This window comes from Pseudophryne corroboree, chromosome 10 (assembly GCF_028390025.1).
Source record: "Pseudophryne corroboree isolate aPseCor3 chromosome 10, aPseCor3.hap2, whole genome shotgun sequence".
In the NCBI taxonomy this organism is placed as follows: domain Eukaryota; kingdom Metazoa; phylum Chordata; class Amphibia; order Anura; family Myobatrachidae; genus Pseudophryne; species Pseudophryne corroboree.
Genome location: NC_086453.1, coordinates 153,319,207 through 153,347,146, shown reverse-complemented (window position 1 = coordinate 153,347,146; position 27,940 = coordinate 153,319,207). Strand labels below are relative to the sequence as shown.

At 45.2% G+C, this 27,940-nt stretch overlaps 1 protein-coding gene across 3 annotated transcripts in view; it reads left to right on the top strand.

Annotated features, from left to right (window-relative positions):
* The window catches only part of LOC134966278 (myosin-binding protein C, fast-type-like), a 231,571-nt gene that overhangs the window by 80,648 nt on the left and 122,983 nt on the right, over positions 1–27,940 (top strand). The gene's annotated exons all lie outside the window — the stretch shown is intronic.

Sequence of the window (27,940 nt, the reverse complement as noted above, 5' to 3'; positions counted from 1 at the left end):
ACACAGGGGTTCAGAAGTACAAATGAATAATGCAGGGGTCAAAGGCACACATGAGTAAATGGGCAAAGGGGGTGAGAGTTACAAATGGGTAATGGGGGGGTTCAGAGGCACACATGGGTAATGGTGAGGTCAGAGGCCCACATGGGTAAAATGGGGAAGTCAGACTTACATATGGTTAATAGGGGGATCAGAGGCACACATGGGTGATGGGTGGGGGGTTCAAAGGCACACATGGGTAATAGTGAGGTCAGAGGCACACATGGGTAATGGGTGGGTCAGAGACACACTTGGGTAATGGTGGGGTCAGAGATACATGTGGGTAATTGGGGGTCAGAGGCACACATGGGTAATAGAACAAATAATAACAGGCCTCACCCGGTTGTGTAACTTCACTCTAGTCGCCCAGAGGCAAGATAAATGTTGGCGCCCCCTCATGCTTACTCTTTTGACCAAGCAATATTAGCAGTGCTAAAGTTATCTCTATTTATCAAATATCACTGTGACCTGACTGTAACCAAAACATGGACAACCCTTCTGTCTGCTATAAACTTACTTACTGTGCAAAGGTGTATAAATTAAGTCTTATCTAAAGGTATGCCCTTTTACTACTACAAATATAGGCTCTTTGGTGCCCCTATGCTGGCACACAGAGAAAATAGAAGTGCCATATAAATAAAATTTAAAATTTACAAAAATAGCCGAGATATGAAATATTTAACATTACACAATAAAGACAAATCTGTATAAAAATATGGGTGATTTAAATTTTCATCTAAAAGTCAGAGTAAAATGGCAAGGTAACAAGGTAGCTCATAAATGGTTAAATAACCACATTCATGAACCTTCATTCCTATTCAGTCTTATAGTGCTGGACTGGAGTATGCAGAGGTTGGAATGGGCAGAGGGCAGTGGATGGGGTGGGCCAGAGAATGCAGAGGTTGGAGTGGGCAGAGAGCAGTGTGTGGGCAGACTGGAGAATGCAGAGGTTGAGGTGAGAAGAGGGCACAGAGTGGGGTGGATGGTAGAATGCAGAGGTTGGAGTTGGCAGAGGGAAGTGGGTGGGATGGGTGAGAAAACACAGAGGTTGGCAGAGGAGAGTGCATGGTGTGCACGGCAGAACGCAGAGGTTGGGGTGGGTAGAAGGCAGTGTATGGGGCGTACTGGAGAATTCAGAGGTTGAGGTGAGCACAGAGCCGGATTAAGGGGGGGCTCTGTGGTTAAGTACCCCGGGCCCCACCCAATATGAAAGGGCCCCCCGCCACCAGCCACAGATAAGATCTTATGTTACCGATCTGATCCGCAGCGGCAGCACTGCGCTCCACTCTAACACCTCTGACTGCCATCACAGCCACCACAGAGCTTTGCTGGGCTGCCTGCCGAGTGACAGCTCAGCTGTCCAATGGTTTCTGCAGCTGCAGCCTGCGCTTCAGCCAGTTACGGAGATACAGGCTGCTGCTTCTGCTGCTGCACACACACCACTGAACAGCTGAGCTGTCACTCGGCAGGCAGGGAAAGTAGGATTCCTAGCGTGGCACAGCATGCCATGCAGCGTCGGATTTACTGTAGCAACAAATGCACCTTCCTAGGGTCCGGCGGATGTGACCAGGTTCATAGAGAAGGCATTTGTGGCGGAGCATTGCGCTGGATGGCTAGTCAGACTACGGCAGGCAGGTGTCTAATTGCAATGATGACAGCCTACCAGTAGGGCTGGGTGCTGCTAGTCGCACGCTAGTTCCTTCTTGCGCATTATGCATCATGACATCATGCACGAGGGAGAAGAGGAGTCGGGAGACTCGGGTCGTACTCAGAAGAAAGACAAAAGACTAGGGGGTCTATTTATGAAGCAGTGAAAAGAGTGGAGAAGTGAGCCAGTGGAGAAGTTGCCCATGGCAACCAATCAGCTGCTCTGTACAATTTAATAGTATGCAAATTATAAATGTCAAGTCAATGCTGATTGGTTCTTCTCCACTGGCTCACTTCTCCACAGTTTTCACTGCTTCATGAATAGACCCCTAGGTATTTGCCTGCTATTAGTATTGCTGGAGATGGGGTCTGCTTCAATCAAGGGGGGCAGGGGGGGGATATATAAAGCGATATATATAAATGCCCATCACTTATACTGCTTATTATAGCAGGTCGTCCCCCCCAGCCCAGTATATATATATTAGTGATGTGCACCGGACATTTTTCGGGTTTTGTGTTTTGGTTTTGGATTCGGTTCCGCGGCCGTGTTTTGGATTCGGACGCGTTTTGGCAAAACCTCACCGAAAATTTTTTGTCGGATTCGGGTGTGTTTTGGATTCGGGTGTTTTTTTTTCAAAAAACCCTAAAAAACAGCTTAAATCATAGAATTTGGGGGTCATTTTGATCCCATAGTATTATTAACCTCAATAACCATAATTTCCACTCATTTCCAGTCTATTCTGAACACCTCCCACCTCACAATAATATTTTTAGTCCTACAATTTGCACCGAGGTCGCTGGATGGCTAAGCTAAGCGACACAAGTGGCCGACACAAACACCTGGCCCATCTAGGAGTGGCACTGCAGTGTCAGACAGGATGGCACTTCAAAAAAATTGTCCCCAAACAGCACATGATGCAAAGAAAAAATGAGGCGCACCAAGGTCGCTGGATGGCTAAGCTAAGCGACACAAGTGGCCGACACAAACACCTGGCCCATATAGGAGTGGCACTGCAGTGTCAGGCAGGATGGCACTTCCAAAAAATTGTCCCCAAACAGCACATGATGCAAAGAAAAATGAAAGAAAAAAGAAGTGCAAGATGGAATTGTCCTTGGGCCCTCCCACCCACCCTTATGTTGTATAAACAGGACATGCACACTTTAACGAACCCATCATTTCAGCGACAGGGTCTGCCACACGACTGTGACTGAAATGACTGGTTGGTTTGGGACCCCACCAAAAAAGAAGCAATCAATCTCTCCTTGCACAAACTGGCTCTACAGAGGCAAGATGTCCACCTCATCATCATCCTCCGATTCCTCACCCCTTTCACTGTGTACATCCCCCTCCTCACAGATTATTAATTCGTCCCCACTGGAATCCACCATCTCAGGTCCCCGTGTACTTTCTGGAAGCAATTGCTGCTGGTGAATGTCTCCACAGAGGAATTGATTATAATTCATTTTGATGAACATCATCTTCTCCACATTTTCTGGAAGTAACCTCGTACGCCGATTGCTGACAAGGTGAGCGGCTGCACTAAACACTCTTTCGGAGTACACACTGGAGGGAGGGCAACTTAGGTAGAATAAAGCCAGTTTGTGCAAGGGCCTCCAAATTGCCTCTTTTTCCTGCCAGTATACGTACGGACTGTCTGACGTGCCTACTTGGATGCGGTCACTCATATAATCCTCCACCATTCTTTCAATGGTGAGAGAATCATATGGAGTGACAGTAGACGACATGTCAGTAATCGTTGGCAGGTCCTTCAGTCCGGACCAGATGTCAGCACTCGCTCCAGACTGCCCTGCATCACAGCCAGCGGGTGGGCTCGGAATTCTTAGCCTTTTCCTCGCACCCCCAGTTGCGGGAGAATGTGAAGGAGGAGCTGTTGATGGGTCACGTTCCGCTTGACTTGACAATTTTCTCACCAGCAGGTCTTTGAACCTCTGCAGACTTGTGTCTGCCGGAAAGAGAGATACAACGTAGGTTTTAAATCTAGGATCGAGCACGGTGGCCAAAATGTAGTGCTCTGATTTCAACAGATTGACCACCCGTGAATCCTGGTTAAGCGAATTAAGGGCTCCATCCACAAGTCCCACATGCCTAGCGGAATCGCTCTGTTTTAGCTCCTCCTTCAATGTCTCCAGCTTCTTCTGCAAAAGCCTGATGAGGGGAATGACCTGACTCAGGCTGGCAGTGTCTGAACTGACTTCACGTGTGGCAAGTTCAAAGGGTTGCAGAACCTTGCACAACGTTGAAATCATTCTCCACTGCGCTTGAGTCAGGTGCATTCCCCCTCCTTTGCCTATATCGTAGGCAGATGTATAGGCTTGAATGGCCTTTTGCTTCTCCTCCATCCTCTGAAGCATATAGAGGGTTGAATTCCACCTCGTTACCACCTCTTGCTTCAGATGATGGCAGGGCAGGTTCAGGAATGTTTGGTGGTGCTCCAGTCTTCTGTACGCGGTGCCTGAATGCCGAAAGTGGCCCGCAATTCTTCAGGCCACCGACAGCATCTCTTGCACGCCCCTGTCGTTTTTTAAATAATTCTGCACCACCAAATTCAATGTATGTGCAAAACATGGGACGTGCTGGAATTTGCCCAGATGTAATGCACGCACAATATTGCTGGCATTGTCCGATGTCACAAATCCCCAGGAGAGTCCAATTGGGGTAAGCCATTCTGCGATGATCTTCCTCAGTTCCCGTAAGAGTTTGTCAGCTGTGTGCCTCTTATGGAAAGCTGTGATACAAAGCGTAGCCTGCCTAGGAACGAGTTGGCGTTTGCGAGATGCTGCTACTGGTGCCGCCGCTGCTGTTCTTGCTGCGGGAGGCAATACATCTACCCAGTGGGCTGTCACAGTCATATAGTCCTGAGTCTGCCCTGCTCCACTTGTCCACATGTCCGTGGTTAAGTGGACATTGGGTACAACTGCATTTTTTAGGACACAGGTGAGTCTTTTTCTGAGGTCTGTGTACATTTTCTGTATCGTCTGCCTAGAGAAATGGAACCTAGATGGTATTTGGTACCGGGGACACAGTACCTCAATCAAGTCTATAGTTGCCTCTGAATTAACGATGGATACCGGAACCACGTTTCTCACCGCCCAGGCTGCCAAGGCCTGAGTTATCTGCTTTGCAGCAGGATGACTGCTGTGATATTTCATCTTCCTCGCAAAGGACTGTTGGACAGTCAATTGCTTACTGGAAGTAGTACAAGTGGTCTTCCGACTTCCCCTCTGGGATGACGATCGACTCCCAGCAGCAACAACAGCAGCGCCAGCAGCAGTAGGCGTTACACTCAAGGATGCATTGGAGGAATCCCAGGCAGGAGAGGACTCGTCAGACTTGACAGTGACATGGCCTGCAGGACTATTGGCTTTCCTGGGTAAGGAGGAAATTGACACTGAGGGAGTTGGTGGTGTGGTTTGCAGGAGCTTGGTTACAAGAGGAAGGGATTTAGTGGTCAGTGGACTGCTTCCGCTGTCACCCAAAGTTTTTGAACTTGTCACTGACTTATGATGAATGCGCTGCAGGTGACGTATAAGGGAGGATGTTCCGAGGTGGTTAACGTCCTTACCCCTACTTATTACAGCTTGATAAAAAGGCAACACACGGCTTGACACCTGTTGTCCGCATTTGTGTTGAAATAATTCCACACCGAAGAGGTGATTTTTTTTGTATTTTGACCAGGCATGTCAATGGCCATATTCGTCCCACGGACAACAGGTGTCTCCCGGGGTGCCTGACTTAAACAAACCACCTCACCATCAGAATCCTCCTTGTCAATTTCCTCCACAGCGCCAGCAACACCCATATCCTCATCCTGGTGTACTTCAACAGTGACATCTTCAATTTGACTATCAGGAACTGGACTGCGGGTGCTCCTTCCAGCACTTGCAGGGGCCGTGCAAATGGTGGAAGGCGCAAGCTCTTCCCGTCCAGTGTTGGGAAGGTCAGGCATCGCAACCGACACAATTGGACTCTCCTTGGGTATTTGTGATTTAGAAGAACGCACAGTTCTTTGCTGTGCTTTTGCCAGCTTAAGTCTTTTCATTTTTCTAGCGAGAGGATGAGTGCTTCCATCCTCATGTGAAGCTGAACCACTAGCCATGAACATAGGCCAGGGCCTCAGCCGTTCCTTGCCACTCCGTGTCGTAAATGGCATATTGGCAAGTTTACGCTTCTCCTCAGACGATTTTAATTTTGATTTTTGGGTCATTTTACTGAACTTTTGCTTTTTGGATTTGACATGCTCTCTACTATGACATTGGGCATCGGCCTTGGCAGACGACGTTGATGGCATTTCATCGTCTCGGCCATGACTAGTGGCAGCAGCTTCAGCACGAGGTGGAAGTGGATCTTGATCTTTCCCTATTTTAACCTCCACATTTTTGTTCTCCATTTTTTAATGTGTGGAATTATATGCCAGTATCAATAGCACTGGCCTACTACTATATTTACTGCGCACAACTGAAATGCACCACAGGTATGGATGGATAGTATACTTGACGACACAGAGGTAGGTACAGCAGTGGCCTACCGTACTGCTATATATAGTATACTGGTGGTCACTGTGTCAGCAAACTGCAAAACTAAAATGCACCACAGGTATAGAATGTAGATGGATAGTATACTTAATGAATGACGACACAGAGGTAGGTACAGCAGTGGCCTACCGTACTGCTATATATAGTATACTGGTGGTCACTGTGTCAGCAAACTGCAAAACTAAAATGCACCACAGGTATAGAATGTAGATGGATAGTATACTTAATGAATGACGACACAGAGGTAGGTACAGCAGTGGCCTACCGTACTGCTATATATAGTATACTGGGGGTCACTTTGTCAGCAAACTGCAAAACTAAAATGCACCACAGGTATAGAATGTAGATGGATAGTATACTTAATGAATGATGACACAGAGGTAGGTACAGCAGTGGCCTTCCGTACTGCTATATATAGTATACTGGTAGTCACTGTGTCAGCAAACTGCAAAACTAAAATGCACCACAGGTATAGAATGCAGATGGATAGTAAACTTAATGAATGACGACACAGAGGTAGGTACAGCAGTGGCCTACCGTACTGCTATATATAGTATACTGGTGGTCACTGTGTCAGCAAACTGCAAAACTAAAATGCACCACAGGTATAGAATGTAGATGGATAGCATACTTAATGAATGACGACACAGAGGTAGGTACAGCAGTGGCCTACCGTACTGCTATATATAGTATACTGGTGGTCACTGTGTCAGCAAACTGCAAAACTAAAATGCACCACAGGTATAGAATGTAGATGGATAGTATACTTAATGAATGACGACACAGAGGTAGGTACAGCAGTGGCCTACCGTACTGCTATATATAGTATACTGGTGGTCACTGTGTCAGCAAACTGCAAAACTAAAATGCACCACAGGTATAGAATGCAGATGGATAGTATACTTAATGAATGACGACACAGAGGTAGGTACAGCAGTGGCCTACCGTACTGCTATATATAGTATACTGGTGGTCACTGTGTCAGCAAACTGCAAAACTAAAATGCACCACAGGTATAGTATGTAGATGGATAGTATACTTAATGGATGATGATACAGAGGTAGGTACAGCAGTGGCCTACCGTACTGCTATATATAGTATACTGGTGGTCACTGTGTCAGCAAACTGCAAAACTAAAATGCACCACAGGTATAGAATGTAGATGGATAGTATACTTAATGAATGACGACACCGAGGTAGGTACAGCAGTGGCCTACCGTACTGCTATATATAGTATACTGGTGGTCACTGTGTCAGCAAACTGCAAAACTAAAATGCACCACAGGTATAGAATGTAGATGGATAGTATACTTAATGAATGACGACACAGAGGTAGGTACAGCAGTGGCCTACCGTACTGCTATATATAGTATACTGGTGGTCACTGTGTCAGCAAACTGCATAACTAAAATGCACCACAGGTATAGAATGTAGATGGATAGTATACTTAATGGATGATGACACAGAGGTAGGTACAGCAGTGGCCTACCGTACTGCTGTATATAGTATACTGGTGGTCACTGTGTCAGCAAACTGCAAAACTAAAATGCACCACAGGTATAGAATGTAGATGGATCGTATACTTAATGGATGACGACACAGAGGTAGGTACAGCAGTGGCCTACCGTACTGCTATATATAGTATACTGGTGGTCACTGTGTCAGCAAACTGCAAAACTAAAATGCACCACGGGTATAGAATGTAGATGGATAGTATACTTAATGAATGACGACACAGAGGTAGGTACAGCAGTGGCCTACCGTACTGCTATATATAGTATACTGGTGGTCACTGTGTCAGCAAACTGCAAAACTAAAATGCACCACGGGTATAGAATTCAGATGGATAGTATACTTAATGAATGACGACACAGAGGTAGGTACAGCAGTGGCCTACCGTACTGCTATATATAGTATACTGGTGGTCACTGTGTCAGCAAACTGCATAACTAAAATGCACCACAGGTATAGAATGTAGATGGATAGTATACTTAATGGATGATGACACAGAGGTAGGTACAGCAGTGGCCTACCGTACTGCTGTATATAGTATACTGGTGGTCACTGTGTCAGCAAACTGCAAAACTAAAATGCACCACAGGTATAGAATGTAGATGGATAGTATACTTAATGGATGACGACACAGAGGTAGGTACAGCAGTGGCCTACCGTACTGCTATATATAGTATACTGGTGGTCACTGTGTCAGCAAACTGCAAAACTAAAATGCACCACGGGTATAGAATTCAGATGGATAGTATACTTAATGAATGACGACACAGAGGTAGGTACAGCAGTGGCCTACCGTACTGCTATATATAGTATTCTGGTGGTCACTGTGTCAGCAAACTGCAAAACTAAAATGCACCACAGGTATAGAATGTAGATGGATAGTATACTTAATGAATGACGACACAGAGGTAGGTACAGCAGTGGCCTACCGTACTGCTATATATAGTATACTGGTGGTCACTGTGTCAGCAAACTGCAAAACTAAAATGCACCACAGGTATAGAATGTAGATGGATAGTATACTTAATGGATGACGACACAGAGGTAGGTACAGCAGTGGCCTACCGTACTGCTATATATAGTATACTGGTGGTCACTGTGTCAGCAAACTGCAAAACTAAAATGCACCACAGGTATAGACTGTAGATGGATAGTATACTTAATGAATGACGACACAGAGGTAGGTACAGCAGTGGCCTACCGTACTGCTATATAGAGTATACTGGTGGTCACTGGTCAGCAAAACTCTGCACTGTACTCCTCCTATATAATATTAATTATACTGGTGGTCCCCAGTCCCCACAATAAAGCAGCACACTGAGCACAGATATGGAGTGTTTTTCAGGCAGACAACGTATACTGGTGGTCACTGTCAGCAAAACTCTGCACTGTACTCCTGCTACATAATACAGCTGCTCCCCAGTCCCCACAATTAAGCAGTGTGAGCACAGATATATTATGCAGCACACTGAGCACAGATATGGTATGGAGCATTTTTTTCAGGCAGAGAACGGATAAAAAACTGGTGGTCACTTATCAGCAAAACTCTGCACTGTACTCCTCCTAACAGCTGCTCCCCAGTCCTCCCCACAATTAAGCAATAAAGCAATCAAGTTCAACAATAAACGGAGAGGACGCCAGCCACGTCCTTTCCCTATCATCTCCAATGCACGAGTGAAAATGGCGGCTGCTTATATAGAATCCGAATCTCGCGAGAATCCGACAGCAGGATGATGACGTTCGGGCGTGCTCGGGTAAGCCGAGCAAGGCTGGAAGGTTCAAACCTGCCTCGGACCCGTGTCAAAAGGGTGAAGTTCGGGGGGGTTCGGTTTCCGAGAAAGCGAACCCGCTCATCTCTAATATATATATATATATATATAAATGTATCGATGGTGCCCGGCACTCCCGGTCCTGCTGGTGTAAATTGCCTGGGTGCCCTCCGTGCTGGTCTCAACATGCATTCAAAAAGATGACGGCGTCACTCCAGGTCTTTCAAATAGTAAAAGTGTATTTCAAATAAACATCACAAAATCCAACGTTTCGGGGCCCATAGCCCCTTTGTCAAGGTGTGTGCACACACCTTGACAAAGGGGCTACGGGCCCCGAAACATTGGATTTTGTGATGTTTATTTGAAATACACTTTTACTATTTGAAAGACCTGGAGTGACGCCGTCATCTTTTTGAATATATATATATATATTTTATATATATATATATATATATATATATATTTTATATATATATATATGCTGTGGTTGTTCCGGAGGCACTCAAGCAGTCTGGACAACTAGGTAAATGCAAGGATCTTTATTAGACCATCCAACGGCGTTTCGGGGTTCTACTCCGTCGTCAGGGACAAAGTGTTCAGGATCTTTATTAGACCATCCAACGGCGTTTCGGGGGTCTACCCCGTCGTCAGGGACAAAGTGAACACTTTGTCCCTGACGACGGGGTAGAACCCCGAAACGCCGTTGGATGGTCTAATAAAGATCCTTGCATTTACCTAGTTGTCCAGACTGCTTGAGTGCCACCGGAACAACCACAGCATATTGAGTGGGAGCAATTACCACTTACGGAGGGCACCGCAGCACTTTAAACTCACTATCTGACTTGGAGTGCCGGGTGAACAGTTCTGTATATATATATATATATATATATATATATTACACTGTATATGTATGCAGTTGCATTATGGTTTTAATTTTAGACCTTAGGGCCCCCCTGTCTTAATCCAGCTCTGGGTGAGCAGAGGGCAGTGCATGGGGTGGACAGGAGAAAGAAGAGGTTGGAGTGGGCAGAGGACAGTCGGCGGATAGGGCGAGAGAAGCAGAGGTTGGGGTAGGCACTGATCAGTTCGTGGGCTGGGCGAATGCAGAGGTTGGGGTGGCAGAGGGCAGTGCATGGGGTAGGTGGGTGAACACAGAGGTTGGCAGGGGCAGAAGGCAGTGCATGGGCTGAAAGGGAGAAGCTAGCACTTGGGTGGTGCTGGTGGCAGCTCTACATATCCATACACTGTTATAAAATCGCTGGTAGCCATTAGTATGTGCACGTCTGACCTGTGTTCAGAGCATGCACTATTCAAGGTACAGAAGTCCGACTTATCAGACATCTGAAAACCAAGCCGCTAACAGACCCCTGAATGAGAAAACTGAATGGATCAGCGCAGGCATTCACAGTAAGCAGATCTGAATCTGGCTGGTAATTCAGAGTTGATCGCAGCAGCAAGGGGGTCATTCCGTGTTGTTCGCTCGTTGCCGATTTTCGCAACGGAGCGATTAAGGCAAAAATGCGCATGCGCATGGTACGCAGTGCGCATGTGGTAAGTATTTTAGCACAAAACTTAGTAGATTTACTCACGTCCGAACGAAGAATTTTCATTGTTGAAGTGATCGGAGTGTGATTGACAGGAAGTGGGTGTTTCAGGGCGGAAACTGACCGTTTTCTGGGAGTGTGCGGAAAAAGCCAGGAAAAAACGCGGGAGTGTCTGGAGAAGCGGGGGAGTGGCTGGCCGAACGCTGGGTGTGTTTGCGACGTCAAACCAGGAACAAAACGGACTGAGCTGATCGCAATCTGTGAGTAGGTCTGGACAGTGGCGTAGCTAGAAATTTTTCTCCCCCAAGCCAAAAAATTCTTCGCATTATGACACACACCGCAATGTCCGTGATACATTATGCCACACACCGTAATGCCCATTACACATTAAGTCCTACAGTAAGGCTTGAAATTACTTTTATATTACCTGCTCGTTGCCAGGGGTTTCATGCACTGGGTGTCATGCTCGTTGCCAGGGGTTTCATGCACTGGGTGTCATGCTCGTTGCCAGGGGTTTCATGCTCTTGGTTCCATGCACGGTGCCAGGGGTTTTCATGCTCAGGGTGTCATGCTCGTTGCCAGGGGTATCATGCACTGGGTGTCATGCTCGTTGACAGGTGTTTCATGCACTGGGTGTCATGCTCGTTGCCAGGGGTTTCATGCACTGGGTGTCATGCTCGTTGCTAGGGGGTAGTGCTTGTTGCTAGGGCTGTGCTCCCAGTGCCACATATGTCCCCAGTGCCAGATATTACCCCACGGTGCCAGGTACTCACATGACCCCAGTGCACAATATAGCCCCCCCCCCCCCCTATGTGCCAGGTACACATATACCATATACATATACATATACATGTGCCACATATGCCCCCAGTGCCAGATATTCCCCCTCAGTGCCACATATGCCCCCAGTGCCCCCAGTGCCAGATATTCCCCCCCAGTGCCACATATGCCCCCAGTGCCAGATATTCCCCCCAGTGCCAGATATGCTCCCAGTGCCAGATTTCCCCCCCCCCAGTGCCACATATGCCCCCAGTGCCAGATATTCCCCCCAGTGCCACATATGCCCCCAGTGCCAGATATTCCCCCCCAGTGCCAGATATGTTCCCTGTGCCAGATTCCCCCACCCCCCCCCCAGTGCCACATATGCCCCCAGTGCCAGATATTCCCCCCAGTGCCACATATGCCCCCAGTGCCAGATATTTCCCCCCCAGTGCCAGATATGCCCTCTCCCCCACCGTTTCCCCTGCTGGTTTGTGTTGGAGGGACACGGAGGGCACAGCGCGCGCCTCTCCTGTGTCCCTCCTGCATCATCTCCGGCGGCCGCGGGTCTAAGAGAGGAAGTGCCGGTTCGTGAGCCAATCAGAGCTCACGAACGGCACTTCGTTTATTAGACCCGCAGCCACCGGAGATGATGCAGGAGGGACACAGGAGATGCGCGCGCTGTGCCCTCCGTGTCCCTCCAACACAGCAGGGAGTGTTAGTCGGAGCAGATTGACATGCGGACGCTCGTCCTCATGTCAATCTGCGCTAAATCAGTGGTGCCCCTGCAGCCCCTCGCCCCCAAGCCACCGCGAGGGCTGCAGGGGCAGTAGTTACGCCACTGGGTCTGGAGCTACTCAGAAACTGCTAAGAATTTTCTATTCGCAATTCTGCTAATCTTTCGTTCGCTATTCTGCTAAGCTAAGATACACTCCCAGAGGGCGGCGACCTAGCGTGTGCAATGCTACACAGTACCCCATAATGACAATGTGAAAAAAGTTTTTGGGAGATTTTTGCAAATTTATTAAAAATAAAAAACTAAGAAATTACATGTACATAAGTATTCACAGCCTTTGCCATGAAGCTCAAAATTGAGCTCAGGTGCATCCTGTGTCCACTGATCATCATAGAGATGTTCCTACAGCTTAACCGGAGTCCATGTGTGGTAAATTCAGTTGATTGGACATGATTTGAAAAGGCACACACCTGTCTATATAAGGTCCCACACTTGACAGTGCATGTCTGAGCACAAACCAAGCATGAAGTCAAAGGAGTTGTCTGTAGACCTCCGAGACAGGATTGTCTCAAGGCATAAATCTGGGGAAGGGTACTGAAAAATAATCGAAGCTTTGAAGGTCCCAATGAGCACAGTGGCCTCCATCATCCGTAAATGGAAGAAGTTCAGGACCACCAGGACTCTTACTAGAGCTGGCCGGCCGTCTAAACTGAGCGACTGGGGGAGAGGGGCCCTAGTCAGGGAGGTGACCGAGAACCTGATGGTCACTCTTTCAGAGCTACAGCTTTCCTCTGTGAAGAGGAGAACCTTCCAGATGGACAACCGTCTCTGCAGCAATCCACCAATCAGGCCTGTATGGTAGAGTGGCCAGACGGAAGCCACTCCTTAGTAAATAGCACATGGCAGTCCACCTTGAGTTTGCCAAAATGCACCTGAAGGACTGTCAGACCATGAGAAACAAAATTGGTCTGATGAGACAACGATTGAACTCTTTGGTGTGAATGCCAGGCATCATGTTTGGAGGAAAATAGTCACCTCTCATCACCAAGCCAATACCATCCCTACAGTGAAGCATGATAGTGGCTGCATCATGCTGTGGGGATGTTTTTCAGTGGCAGGAACTGGGAGACTAGTCAGGATCAGGGCCGTCTTAACAGCAGTGTAGGCCCCTGGGCACAGCAATCCACTGGACCCCTACCCATCCTCCAGCAGTAGGGGTAGGGGTGCTATCAGTGGCAGCTTTGATGTCCCGTGGGCGGTAGGGGGTGTTCTATCTTCCGCTCAGCATGTAGGACCTGGAGCAGTAATTTTTGCTAATTACTCCTTTAATGCACAGATGGGGCTAAACTGTAGAAGGGGGCATTGGACTGAATGAAGAAGCCCCGGTACATGACTTCCAGGGTGGTAGGGTGTGTTTAATATGTAGGGGAGGGGTGGATAGTGGAGTGGGCTTAATATTTATCATTTTCTGGTGGGAGGGCAGCTTGCTTAAGTGCAGATATCTCAAGTTCCTGAAAAAAAAATATTTTTTAGCTTTAAATGGGATAAAAAATTAGAGATTCCCACATTTCTGAAAGTTCTGAGGACTTGGGGATCAGAGTTCAGGAGCCAGAACAATTCACCAACGAAAATCTAAAACTGCATATTAGGCGTGTGGAGCTGGAGCAGGGACCGGCTGCTGGAAGGCTGATATATCTAGTTCTGGGCATAGTAGAGACAAGCTGCCAGTGTCCACCGAAAGGGGAGAGTCCTAGCTTTTGGCTTATAACTTCAGAAAAACGCTAAACCAGACAGAACCCGAGATATCTGGCTGGGAAGAGCAATTAACAGGCTTGGATGGGGACCACTGCTTTCAAGTCGGATATCTCCAGTTCCTCAGGGCCGATTTTAAAAAATCTGGTACCCCTGGAAAGAGGGGGCCCTCAGCTATCAGCAAAGGGCCCTTATACTCCTGGGGCCCTTGGGCAAGAGCCCATTAAGCCCATATGAAAACATGGCCCTGATCAGGATAGAAGGAAAGATGAATGCAGCAATGTACAGAGACATCCTGGATTAAAACCTGCTCCAGAGTGCTCTTGACCTCAGAATGGGGTGACGGTTCATCTTTCAGCAGGACAACGACCCTAAGCACACAGCCAAGATATTAAAGGAGTGGCTTCAGGACAACTCTGTGAATGTCTTTGAGTGGCCCAGCCAGAGCCCAGACTTGAATCTGATTGAACATTTCTGGAGAGATCTGAAAATGGCTGTGCACCGATGCTTCCCATCCAACCTGATGAAGCTTGAGAGGTGCTGCAAAGAGGAATGGGCAAAACTGCCCAAAGATAGGTGTGCCAAGCTTGTGGCATCATATTCAAAAAGACTTGAGGCTGTAATTGCTGCCAAAGGTACATCAACAAAGTATTGAGAAAGGCTGTGAATACTTACATATATGTGATTTCTTAGTTTTTTATTTCTAATAAATTTGCAAAAATCTCAAAACTTTTTTCACATTGTCATTATGAGGTAATGTGTGTAGAATTTTGAGGGAAAAAAAAGAATTTATTCCAGTGTGGAATAAAGCTGTAACGTAACAAAATGTGGGAAAAGTGAAGCACTGTGAATACTTTTCGGATGCACTGTGTGTGTGTGTGTGTGTGTGTGTGTGTGTGTGTGTGTGTGTGTGTGTGTGTGTGTGTGTGTGTATATATATATATATATATATATATATAAAATATAATATAATATTTAAATAAATCACCGCAGGGAAGGACACGGTCCAACTCCAAGCACGGCACTCCAAGATTTTGTAAAGAAATTTCTGCAGCTTTATTGCATGTATACTCACATTCCAAATATACTGTAGTCAACGTGTTATGTCTCAGACCTCTCAGGGTTCCGTGGTCAGAACAGTCAGAATGGGGGGGATATAATGGTTTGCGATTTTTAGCACACATTCCAACTCGCACCTTCTCGCACTTTGAGAAGGTGCGAGTTGGCGGCACAACTCGCATTTGTAATGCAGTGCGAGTTTTTAGTAAAAAAACTCAACCTGCATGCGAGGTCTGGCAAAAAAAACCAGACCTGAAACCTATTGGTTAAATTTGCACCATGTAATGCGAGTTGCGTTACAAGGTGCAAATTTAGATCAGTGAGATCCGTGCATCCTTCTGTCTGTAAAAGTAAAGAAACAGTTAAAGTAAAATAAAAATGATGTGCAGGTCCCCCCAATAGCATATCCAGCCCCAGGCTCTATGAGCCGGTCCTTGTTGCAAAAATATGAGAAAAAAATTGAGAAGGCTTTCCCGTATTTAAACAACCAGCACCGGGCTCTTGGACCAGTCCTGGTTCCAAAAATATGGGGGACAAAAGAAGTAGAGGTCTCCTGTATTTTAAAACCAGCACCAGGCTCCACTAGCCAGGGATGTAATGCAGCATCATACACCCTAACTGGTCACCCCTGGCCGGCGTTCCCTGGGGGAGTGGGGATCCATAAAATAAAGGGTTCCCCCTCCTTCAGTCACCCAAGGGCCAGGGCTGAAGCCAAAGGCTGTCTCCTTCATCCTTGGGCTGTAGATAGCAGGCTGATAGCCATAAATGTGTAAAAAAATAAATGAATAAATATTGTCTTTTGTTGTGGAACTATAGGTCCCAGCAAGCCTCCTGCTGGTACTTGGCGAACTACAAGTATGAGCATGTGGGGCATTAAAAAGTCAGCTGGTACCTGTAGATTCACAACAAAAAAATATTCAAATAAAGACACACACCGTGAAAGTTTAATTTTATTAAAACACACTTACACACTGACACATACTTACCTACATCCCACGCCGCAATTCACGTCCCCTTCTCCAGTAGAATCCATCAGGGTACCTGTAAAAAAAAAAAAAATTATACTCACCAACAATCCGATCCTCTTCTTTCCAAGTAGCCATCTTGGGGTTAAAAATTAAACAAAACGAAAAACCCCGAGCCATGCAACTAAAAGGGATACATGTTTAAACATGGGTCCCCTTTCCCCGAATGCCGGGACTCCTCGTGACTTCTGTCAGTTGGGGAGCCGCCAGCCAATCAGGGAGCACCACGTCATAGCGCGCTCCTGATTGGCAGGCCAGCAGCGCACAGCCAATCAAACGGAGTACATAGCTTGCGGTCTACCGCAGACCTCAAAGTTCCCACCATAGTCGATAATGGGCTGTCTCACCCCATTGTAGCCTATGCTCTCCGTTTGATTGGCAGGCTAGGAGCGCACAGATTTTTCTATTACAATTATTTTTGAATTATTGTTCACATTATATTGATATAGAACACAGGTTCTCAAACTCGGTCCTCAGGACCCCACACGGTGCATGTTTTGTAGGTTTCCTCACAGAATCGCAAGTGAAATAATTAGCTCCACCTGTGGACCTTTTAAAATGGGTCAGTGAGTAATTAATACACCTGTGCACCTGCTTGGTTACCTACAAAACATGCACTGTGTGGGGTCCTGAGGACCGAGTTTGAGAGACCCTGATATACAGTATACTGTGTATATATATATATATATATATATAACAACAGAAAATGCTCCGGCACTCCAGCAATCCCGTAGGACCGGCTTGCTCAGGTGCCCTCCCCTGGGGGGTCACCCCAAGATGCATACAATGAAAGAAGAGGCGGCACTCAGAGTCTTGGTAGCGGTGTCAAACTTGTATTACGTGCGATCTACGTTTCGGGGACCAACTCCCCTTCGTCAGGATAACTGCACAAGTGAATCAAACAGGTTTATATAACAGTGAACTTACCCCCACATCAGATTCCCCACGCCCGTTCTCCGCTGGCCCCGCCGTTCAGGTTTCCGGCAAGCGTCACTGCTCACTCCGGCGGAACCGGAAGTGACGTCGCGGCTCCCTCCTGCGTGACCATGGAGACACTGAAACAATAACAAACACAAGTGTATGAACATCGTGTTAAGCAATAAGACTGTAGCATAAAACAGCAATACAGATAAAGTGCATTCACATGTCATGGTGAAACATTAGTCATTATTAGACAATTTAAAAATATACCTAAACAAGATAGATGTATTTTGTTAAAAACGAACTGTGTCACTAATTCCAAGTGGACACCAGCAGATACATGGTGAATTAAAAAACTCAGTGGATCTCGGTAACAACATTGCGGTGCTTCTAGATCATAGGGTATAGCTATTATGTGCCACTAAAGAGCTTCCATATAGTTACTTGCTACTGGAGTAACATCCTATGCTGTCACTACTATATGTTTCTTGGTGTGTCAGACCCCCAGGGGACAAAAGAATTCATGCTGTCTTCTAGGGCTCCTAGTAGGTCTGTGCCGTACTGTCAGGGTGTATAGGTTTCGGCAATTATGCACCCAACTTGTGGTAGCTTATGGTAAAGAGATTAATGTCAGACCTTAAAAAAGAAATTATTGTGAGACATTAAAGGAAATTAATGAGGCCCAAGCTCTCGTTAAGCCCACCTGGTTTCAGTGCTCAGGCTGCACGACGTGCACACATATGTCTCCTGGAGACAGCATTTCACATCCCTTTTCGGGCAAGAAATTTAACATCAGATGGCCACTCACGTGCACATCAAAATTTGTGGTCTATGCCATCATTTGCCCATGTGGGCGTTATTATATTGGTAAAACGGAATGCCAATTTAAGGTGAGGATGGCGCAACATAGGCTCGCAATTAGAAATGCGCTGTCATCTGGGGAGGGTGAGCAGCCAGTGGCCAAGCATTTTTTAGAACACAGGCATAGCATGGCCACATTTAAACACCGTATCATCGACCATGTCCCCGAGGCTCCTCGTGGTGGCAATAGGGGCAAAAAACTGCTCCAGCTTGAGTCTATGTGGATACATAGGCTCAACACACTGTAACCAGGTGGGCTTAACGAGAGCTTGGGCCTCATTAATTTCCTTTAATGTCTCACAATAATTTCTTTTTTAAGGTCTGACATTAATCTCTTTACCATAAGCTACCACAAGTTGGGTGCATAATTGCCGAAACCTATACACCCTGACAGTACGGCACAGACCTACTAGGAGCCCTAGAAGACAGCATGAATTCTTTTGTCCCCTGGGGGTCTGACACACCAAGAAACATATAGTAGTGACAGCATAGGATGTTACTCCAGTAGCAAGTAACTATATGGAAGCTCTTTAGTGGCACATAATAGCTATACCCTATGATCTAGAAGCACCGCAATGTTGTTACCGAGATCCACTGAGTTTTTTAATTCACCATGTATCTGCTGGTGTCCACTTGGAATTAGTGACACAGTTCGTTTTTAACAAAATACATCTATCTTGTTTAGGTATATTTTTAAATTGTCTAATAATGACTAATGTTTCACCATGACATGTGAATGCACTTTATCTGTATTGCTGTTTTATGCTACAGTCTTATTGCTTAACACGATGTTCATACACTTGTGTTTGTTATTGTTTCAGTGTCTCCATGGTCACGCAGGAGGGAGCCGCGACGTCACTTCCGGTTCCGCCGGAGTGAGCAGTGACGCTTGCCGGAAACCTGAACGGCGGGGCCAGCGGAGAACGGGCGTGGGGAATCTGATGTGGGGGTAAGTTCACTGTTATATAAGTCTGTTTGTACCACTTGTGCAGTTATCCTGACGAAGGGGAGTTGGTCCCCGAAACGTAGATCGCACGTAATACAAGTTTGACACCGCTACCAAGACTCTGAGTGCCGCCTCTTCTTTCATTGTATATATATATATATATATATATATATATAAAGATAGAGCCATCTTTATCTTGGCCTTTAATAGGGTGAATTGAGCCAGGGCAGTCGGACTTAAATCCCCTGCTGTAATGACTTAATACCCTGCTGTATTTTTCTCTCTTATTGTATTGCAGCTGTGAATAATAGATGAAAGGCTTATGCTAATAAACCATGGTGTGCCTAGGCGCAGCATAGAAGCCAAGATGATTGTGGCTCCATCTGTATATACTGTGTATGTAATGTATATATATATATATATATATATATATATGGAGAGAGAGAGAGAGAGAGAGATAAAACTCACATTGTTATATAATGTAAAATGTAATGAATATACCAATGAAAGATTCCACATAAGAAAATGACAAACATATCAATATATATTATAACAGACAATGATAGGTAAGACATACAGTATATTATACAGTATGTCAATATGCTGAAGTTTCTAAAAAAACTTTCCATATTCCATCTGTACTATACATGCATTATTTTTGTATCTCTTTTGCACCCTCTAGTGGTGACCACATGAATGAACAGCAGTTGGAATTTTTTTTTTCCAAGATACTGTATGCAGTGTATATAGGGGGTCATTCCGAGTTGTTCGCTCGTTATTTTTTTATCGAAACGGAGCGATTAGTCGCTAATGCGCATGCGCAATGTCCGCAGTGCGACTGCGCCAAGTAAATTTGCTATGCAGTTAGGTATTTTACTCACGGCATTACGAGGTTTTTTCTTCGTTCTGGTGATCGTAATGTGATTGACAGGATGTGGGTGTTTCTGGGCGGAAACTGGCCGTTTTATGGGTGCGTGCGAAAAAACGCTACCGTTTCTGGGAAAAACGCGGGAGTGGCTGGAGAAACGGAGGAGTGTCTGGGCGAACGCTGGGTGTGTTTGTGACGTCAAACCAGGAACGACAAGCACTGAACTGATCGCAGATGCCGAGTAAGTGTGGAGCTACTCAGAAACTGCTAAGAAGTGTCTATTCGCAATTCTGCTAATCTTTCGTTCGCAATTTTGATAAGCTAAGATTCACTCCCAGTAGGCGGCGGCTTAGCGTGTGCAAAGCTGCTAAAAGCAGCTTGCGAGCGAACAACTCAGAATGACCCCCATAATTGTAAATCATAAATGAAGAGAGACATAATTGTATTTCTGTATTAAGATGCAGTGTTCCTTTGTGCAAGTTTATTTATTTATTAACAGTTTCTTGTATAGCGCAGTAAATTCCATTGAGCTTTATAATTGGAACAAGTTGCTGTAGATCTCTACTTGCAGATGATACATTCTGTGAAATATATAATTGCAAACACAGTGCCCAACTGAAAAATCGCATAATCCTAAAGCTGATGTAGCTAACCTTGGTCCTCAGTGGGGATGGTCTGACCTTTTGCATTTGTCTGGATTGGTTAGAAAATAATCAAAGATTGACTGTAGGCCAGAAAGTGTACCAAATACCAATATAAGTCAATGGGGATCATTCCGAGTTGTTCGCTCGGTAGCTGCTTTTAGCAGCATTGCACACGCTAGGCCGCAGCCCTCTGGGAGTGTATCTTAGCTTAGCAGAATAGCGAACGAAAGAGTAGCAGAACTGCTACTAAATATTTTCTTGCAGTTTCTGAGTAGCTCCAGACCTACTCACAGATTGCGATCAGCTCGGTCCGTTTAGTTCCTGGTTTGACGTCACAAACACGCCCTGCGTTCGGCCAGCCACTCCCCCGTCTCTCCAGACACTCCCGCGTTTTTCCCTGACACGCCTGCGTTTTTTAGCACACTCCCGGAAAACGCTCAGTTACCACCCAGAAACGCCCCTTTCCTTTCAATCATTCACCGATCAGCAGTGCGACTGAAAATCGTCGTTCGAACACCAGCAAATCCATTAAGTTTTGTGTTAAATAACTAAGCTCATGCGCTCTGCGTATCATGCGCACGCGCAGTTAGCAACAAATCGCAGCATAGCGAAAATCGGCAATGAGCGAACAACTCTGAATGACCCCCAATGTGTAAACAGTAATCAACATAAAAATACCCTTTGATGTTGAGCATAAAATGATATTTAGCTGCTGCTTAAGGAAACTGCAACCTCCTCATATAAAACAATTACATAGAAAATACCACTTAGAGATCAAACAATTTAATAGGACAGGCTTATCCGGAATTGCTGTGCTTTACGGTCCCAGGTAGGCTTGCTGCTGTTCCACTGAGTTCTAGCCAGCGATGTTGGGCAGTATTTATGGGTGTGTGGCAGCTCCTCTCCTCTTTTAGTTTTGGACTGTGCTGCAGCCCCAGGTTCCCAACTGCCACTGCTTACTGACTGATAAATGATTATTAATACAAAGGAGATTTGTGTTTTACAGAAATATATTTACCAGTACGATCCTGCACTATGGGGTATGTTACTGAAATTGCTTAGTATAGTGTTTCCCAAACTAGCTGCCTCCGGGTATTTGCAAGGGTGCCCTGGGTTGATGGTCCTGGACCAATTCAAATTATTATGGTCAATATAATAGGCAAAACCATGGTTTGTGGCTTACAATCATAAAAGATGTGGACAAACAAAAGTAAATTCTGTCCCACCCCACATACATAACTGAACCTACAGTAAGTATGACATAAACACAGTTTACTTAATTTTATATTTTTTTCTGTATTTCTCAATAAAGAGCTTTTGACCTAGGGGTGACGTGACATTTTTTTGATACTCTAGGGCTCCATGACTCAAAAAAAAGACTACAAACCACTGGCTTAGTATATGCCTAAACTCAGAGGTGCCGATTTATGTTTTTGCTGGTGGGTGCTCGTGGGATGCAGCAGCGGGAATGAACGGGTGGCCACGGCAGTGACTAATACCCATGACACATTATGCCACACACCGTAATGCCCATTCCACATTATGCAACACACTGTAATGCCCATTACATATTGTGTAACACACCGTAATGCTTATTACACGTTATGCTACACACACCAACCCCAATTACATATTCTGCCACACACAGTTTTGGCCCTGACACCATTTTATGCCCCACACACAATAATGCCCCTTACAAATTATGCCACACAGTAAGGCTTCTAATTACTTTTAAATTACTTGACTTGTCAGGGGTCTCATGCTCGTTGCCAAGGTTTTCATGCACGTCAGGTGTTTCATGCTCTGGGTTCCATGCTTGCAGGGGTCTCCTGCGTGTCGCCAGGGGTCTCCTGGCCGCTGACCCAATAAAGTTTGAGAGGGTGGGTGCGGGCATCAGTGGGCAACAGTAAGTAAACCGCTAGCCCCACAGTGAATTGAGATGTGCTGGGAGCTGTGGAAGTGCTTCCGTCCATAGCAGTTTAAAAAAACCCTCTTAAAATGCCCGCCGCCGAGGAGACAGATGCTAGAGGTCAAATGTGACCTCTAGCATCTATCTCCTCCTTGGCAGCGGACATTTTTGGTGTTTTTATATTTTACACTGCTATGGATGGAAGCGCTTCCGCAGCTCCCAGCATGTCTCAATCCACTGCAGGGGCTAACGGTATATTTACTGATGCCCGCACCTGCCTTCCCAAACTTTACAGGGGTATCTGGTTCCGTGGGTGCTCATCATTTTCCGTGGGTGCTCGGACCTGGGAGCACCCATGGAATCGGCACCTATGCCTAAACTAACAATCTTGAGGATACAGATAGATATAAGAACATTCTGGGTAATAAAGATGTAAGAACTCACTTTAGGAACTTATTTGCAAGTGAAATCAGGGGTCCCCAAACAATAGTTTCTATTCACCTTATAAATTCAGCAGATGCACTCCTTTTTAAGCTGTAGGTGTAGTAACTCAGTAATCTCCAGTTTTTTAAGGAATGACAGGTCAAATAAATCAGTCTGGGCTATTCTAAAAATCTTTTAGCAGCAAACATGTTCACTACTTGTAAACATTGAAGCGTATCTTCATTGTGTCTGTGTTCCCTTCGTGATCAGGACTAGGAAGTGACAGCACAAGAGGGCAGCAGATAACTTCGGCCCTTACAGTGCCTAAATGTTTTCTCCGTTCAACGTTCGTTTGAGGTTATTTTGTTTTTTCTATGTATCATTAGACCCTTGCAGGCTCGGTATCTCGCTCCGTTCGCCACAGGTTACTATTCCAAATATAGAGACAAGATATAATAAATATATCAGGAAGCGCTATAATCAAAGAAATATGTAATTTATTAAAAATCAATAATATACAATTTATATATTAAAAAAGTAGACATCTAACTATATAATTAACTCTCTCATCCGTGTCTCTAATATTGTATTCGTCCGTAGTGACAGTGTTCGTTTAATTCAGAATTATTATTACTTGCTGTGGGGTCTTGATGTAATTAGCCCGTACTGCACTTGTCTCCTTCTAATTTGTCAGTCTTGTGGTATCACGAGGATTATAGTGGCAAGCACGCCAACATGCAGTGTTTCCTCCGTGAGATGTTACTGTGAGCACACTTGTAGGAACAGCTGGAGGGAGGGCGCCGATATGATGATATCCCGGCGCTATGCTACACCCCCGTCCGTTCTCACCTGACAATGTCCTGTACCGTGTTGTGCAGCAAAAAGAGGATCCCTCTTACCGGACTTGAATGTATCACTTATGCCGAGGAGTGTTTGGCAGCAGACTCCCGTATCAGTGGCGGCTTTGTGATGTCCGCGAACGGCTTTCTTTGAAGCACAGCCGTGGAGACACTTTGAATGAATGGGTTGTTTGGAAGGTCCTTACGCGTTTCTCCGCCCCATTCTCACGGCGGTTTCGTCAGAGGATATGCTATCTGCCATTCTGGCTTTCTATTTAAACCCATATGAACCAATCATAATTGATTAATTAGTGCAAACACATGTGGTATGCATTTAAGAATAAAAAAAACAATATATGTCTACCTTCATAGCACAAGACATTTAAAAATATATTTTAAAAAAATATTTTAAGAAAAGCGAGCAGAATAATGACTTATTATTAATTAATCTAATGACACAATACATTTTAATGATACAATTTATAAACATGTTTAAAAAAAATATTTTTTCAATAATTAATTAGCAATAGAAGCACATGGAATCATCAATTGAATTCATAGCCTAATGGTTAGCAAACCCGGTTAGCACACATCAAGACCTTGGTTCGAATCCAAGCTCGATGCGCCACATAAAATATATCACTCATTGGACAATACAGATTGACATGATTAGAGGCCATATCATGCCTCAACAGTGAATTAAATCTAAATTTATCAATCATAAGAGCTAATTCATTTTCTGTTATTATACCAATAACTGTGTATCACTTTTTTCCTTTCTTTATCTCCATATTATTAAAAACCAATTATCTGTGAGGTATAACAACTGTTTCTTATATAGTTACAAAGTTCGAACTAACCCTAGCTGGTAAACATATATATTTTAGACTAAATCAATGGACAAAAAATAGAAATTCAGTATATAAATAATGAAGGATCAAATGATTAGAAACATTTTATCTGATATTATTTAGTTCTATATTTTCATTAAGTCCATCAGGGACTAGTGTAACCAAGGTAAAAATCCAAAATGCCTCTCTGGTACAAAGTCTGCCAAATCTATCTCCACCTCTCGGGGTAGGAGCAATTGATTCAATTCCTTGTAATTTGATAACATTGACATTCCCTTCATGGACCTGTAGAACATGTCTTGATACACTATGACTATTGTTCCGATTGATAATATTTCTTCTATGTTCTAAAAATCGTGTGTTCAGGCTGCGTGTAGTCCTACCTACATATTGCATCCCACATACACAACTTAAAAGATAGATAATATAGACATTTTGACAATTTATATATGATTCTATCTTGAAACTTTTTCCAGTTGTAGAGGATTGAAATGAGGTACTTCTATGACAAATGAAGTTACACGATATGCATCTACCTTTGCCACATCTAAAATTCCCATTAATTGTAGAGAGCCAAGAAGTTTTATTTAAAGGTTCAGTTTTTTCCTGTAAATCTCGAAAAAAACTTGGTGACAAATGATTTCTAAAATTTTTTGCCTTTTGGAAAACTACTCTCGGATTGTCCCCAAGACATGGTTTTAATATTTTGTCAAGCTTTAATATTTCAAAATTTCCAAATAGATTGTGACATGGACCCAGGGGCTTATGGGAAAGGTCCTCTCCACGAAGGGAAACTAGACGCTACCCTAACCAGGGAGGCAGGACAGAGACGCGCCTCCCTGAAGTAGGGTAGAGCCAGAGGGGTGGCACTCGAAGTGGGGACTTAAATTACAGGTCAGCCCCAACCCAGCTTCTCTGTCCTCGAGGTGCCTGAGAGACAGCCACAGCATCTGAGTGAGTGATAGCTGGTGAGTGGAGCAGAAACATTGCTTTGCCCTAGCTCTAGACAGAGGGATGATCAGTCAGCTCACAGTGGCTAATTACAGGCTGTTAACACTGCTACACTACCTACAGCATGCATCACAAGCTTTCTCAGGAAAAGGAAGAGCGGGAAAGTGCACCTAACAGGGAAAGAGACCGTTTTCACATTACCGCTAACATTGCATTTGATACAGCAAGCAAGGTTACTTTAGAGACAGTAAGCTGCTTAAGTGCCATCAGAATTGCACCTTCAATTAATGATTACTTTCCAGAGCAGCAAGTACATCCAGGGACACACAGCTACGTAAACCTTAATTGGCAGCTACAGTTCAACAACTTGTCAGGACTAAGGGCCTAATTCAGAGTTGATCGCAGCAGCAAATTTGTTAGCAGTTGGGCAAAACCATGGGCCTAATTCAGACCTGATTACTGCTGTGCGTTTTCGCACAGCAACCGATCAGGTCTGAACTGCGCATGCGCTGGCACCGCAGTGCACCGGTGCATGCCAGACAGCCGATGGCCATCTCAACCGAGCGATCGCCTCTGCCTCGTTTTGTGCGGTCCGGGCAATGCAGGCGTTCCAGGACTGTGCAGGGGGCGGGCTGCGATGGCTGTATGACGTCACACGCAGCCACTGCGACCCAGACAGCGACAGGTAGCTCCCTGCCAACGCGCAGGAGCTGTGCAGGTAGGGAGCTACTCGTCAAGTACAAAAGCATCGCCACTGTGCTGGGCGTCCCCCCCGCATGTCACAGTAACTGACCGTAGCCGTACAAAATTTATTAAGCCCCATGTGCTCTGCAGGTGGGGGGGGGGGGGGGGGGCAGATATAACATGTGCAGAGAGAGATAGATTTGGGTGGGGTGTGTTTAAACTGAAATCTAAATTGCAGTTTAAAAATAAAGCAGCCAGTATTTACCCTGCACAGAAACAAAATAACCCACCCAAACCTAACTATCTCTGCACATGTTATATCTGCCTCCCCTGCAGTGCACATGGGGGTCATTTCGAGTTGATCGCAGGCTGCAACTTTTTGCAGCCTGTATGGTCAACTAGACGCCACATATGGAGTAGTGTATTTTTGCATAGCAAGGCTGCGATCGCTTGTACATCCCTGCTATGCAATTTTTTTTTAGTGTAGAACACGACCAGGGTAAAAGTTACTTACCCTGTGCGATGAATCCAGCGTTGCAGGTCCCAGAATTGACGTCAGACATCCGCCCTCCAAACGCCTGGACACGCCTGTGTTTGCCGCACCACTCCCAGAAAACGGTCAGTTGACACCCACAACGCCCTCTTCCTGTCAATCTCCTTGCGATTGGCTGTGCGAATGGATTCTTCCTTAAATCCATCGCTCAGCAATGATCCGCTTTGTAGCCGTACAATGCGCCTGCGCATTGTGGTGCATACGCATGCGCAGTAGTAACCTGTTCACTGTGCTGCGAAAAACGGCAGCGAGAGATCAACTCGGAATGACCCTCCCCCCATGGTTTTGCCCAACTGTTAACAACTCTTAATTTACCCCCTAAGTTGAACAGTGTGCAAGCAGACATTCCCAAGCAGAGCAGTGTGCATCTCCCTGTCAGCCCTTGCATAGAGAACAGTCACAGAAATTTATCTCCAGACATCACACAGCCATCGCAGCCTGCCCCTTGCATGGTCCTGGCATGCCTGTGTTGCCCGGACCGCGTCTTCCAAAACGGTGGCCAAACAGTCACAGAAGTTCATCTCCAGATAAACTTTGCTTAGTTACAACGCGGAATATTAAGTTTGGTAAGAAGACAATAGGAATGAAACAGTTGCTAGAAGCTTATGGTTGCTGCAAAATACGTGAGGAAATTGTTACAAAGGAGAAAGTGATTCCTGACAGGAAATATCTGCAGAACGGCAAGACAGCATCAGCCACACTTCACTTTTTCTTCTCTCCTATTTACAACATTTACTTCAAATAATTTGTTATTTGTCTCCAGGATATTACATTTACTGAAAAGTGCACTATAAACTTAATTCAGCGAGCTGAACATTATAGCGGTTAAAGGGGCCCCAATAGCAAAGTAATATTGCTGGGATTCTGGCATTAGCCTTGCATTTTAGTGATTAGGATTGTTATTTATTTTACACTGTGTAGTGCAGTCTGTTTCTTATGTATGAACAAGTATATATTTGAAACATATTTTGAGCATAATATAAATTCTGTTTATGTGGTAATTACTTCAAAGTTCTCCCAACAAGAAAAGTAAACAGAAGCATTCCAGTCCAATAAAATTCCAACCGAAGACTGTGCCATTAATGTCCGTGCAAATG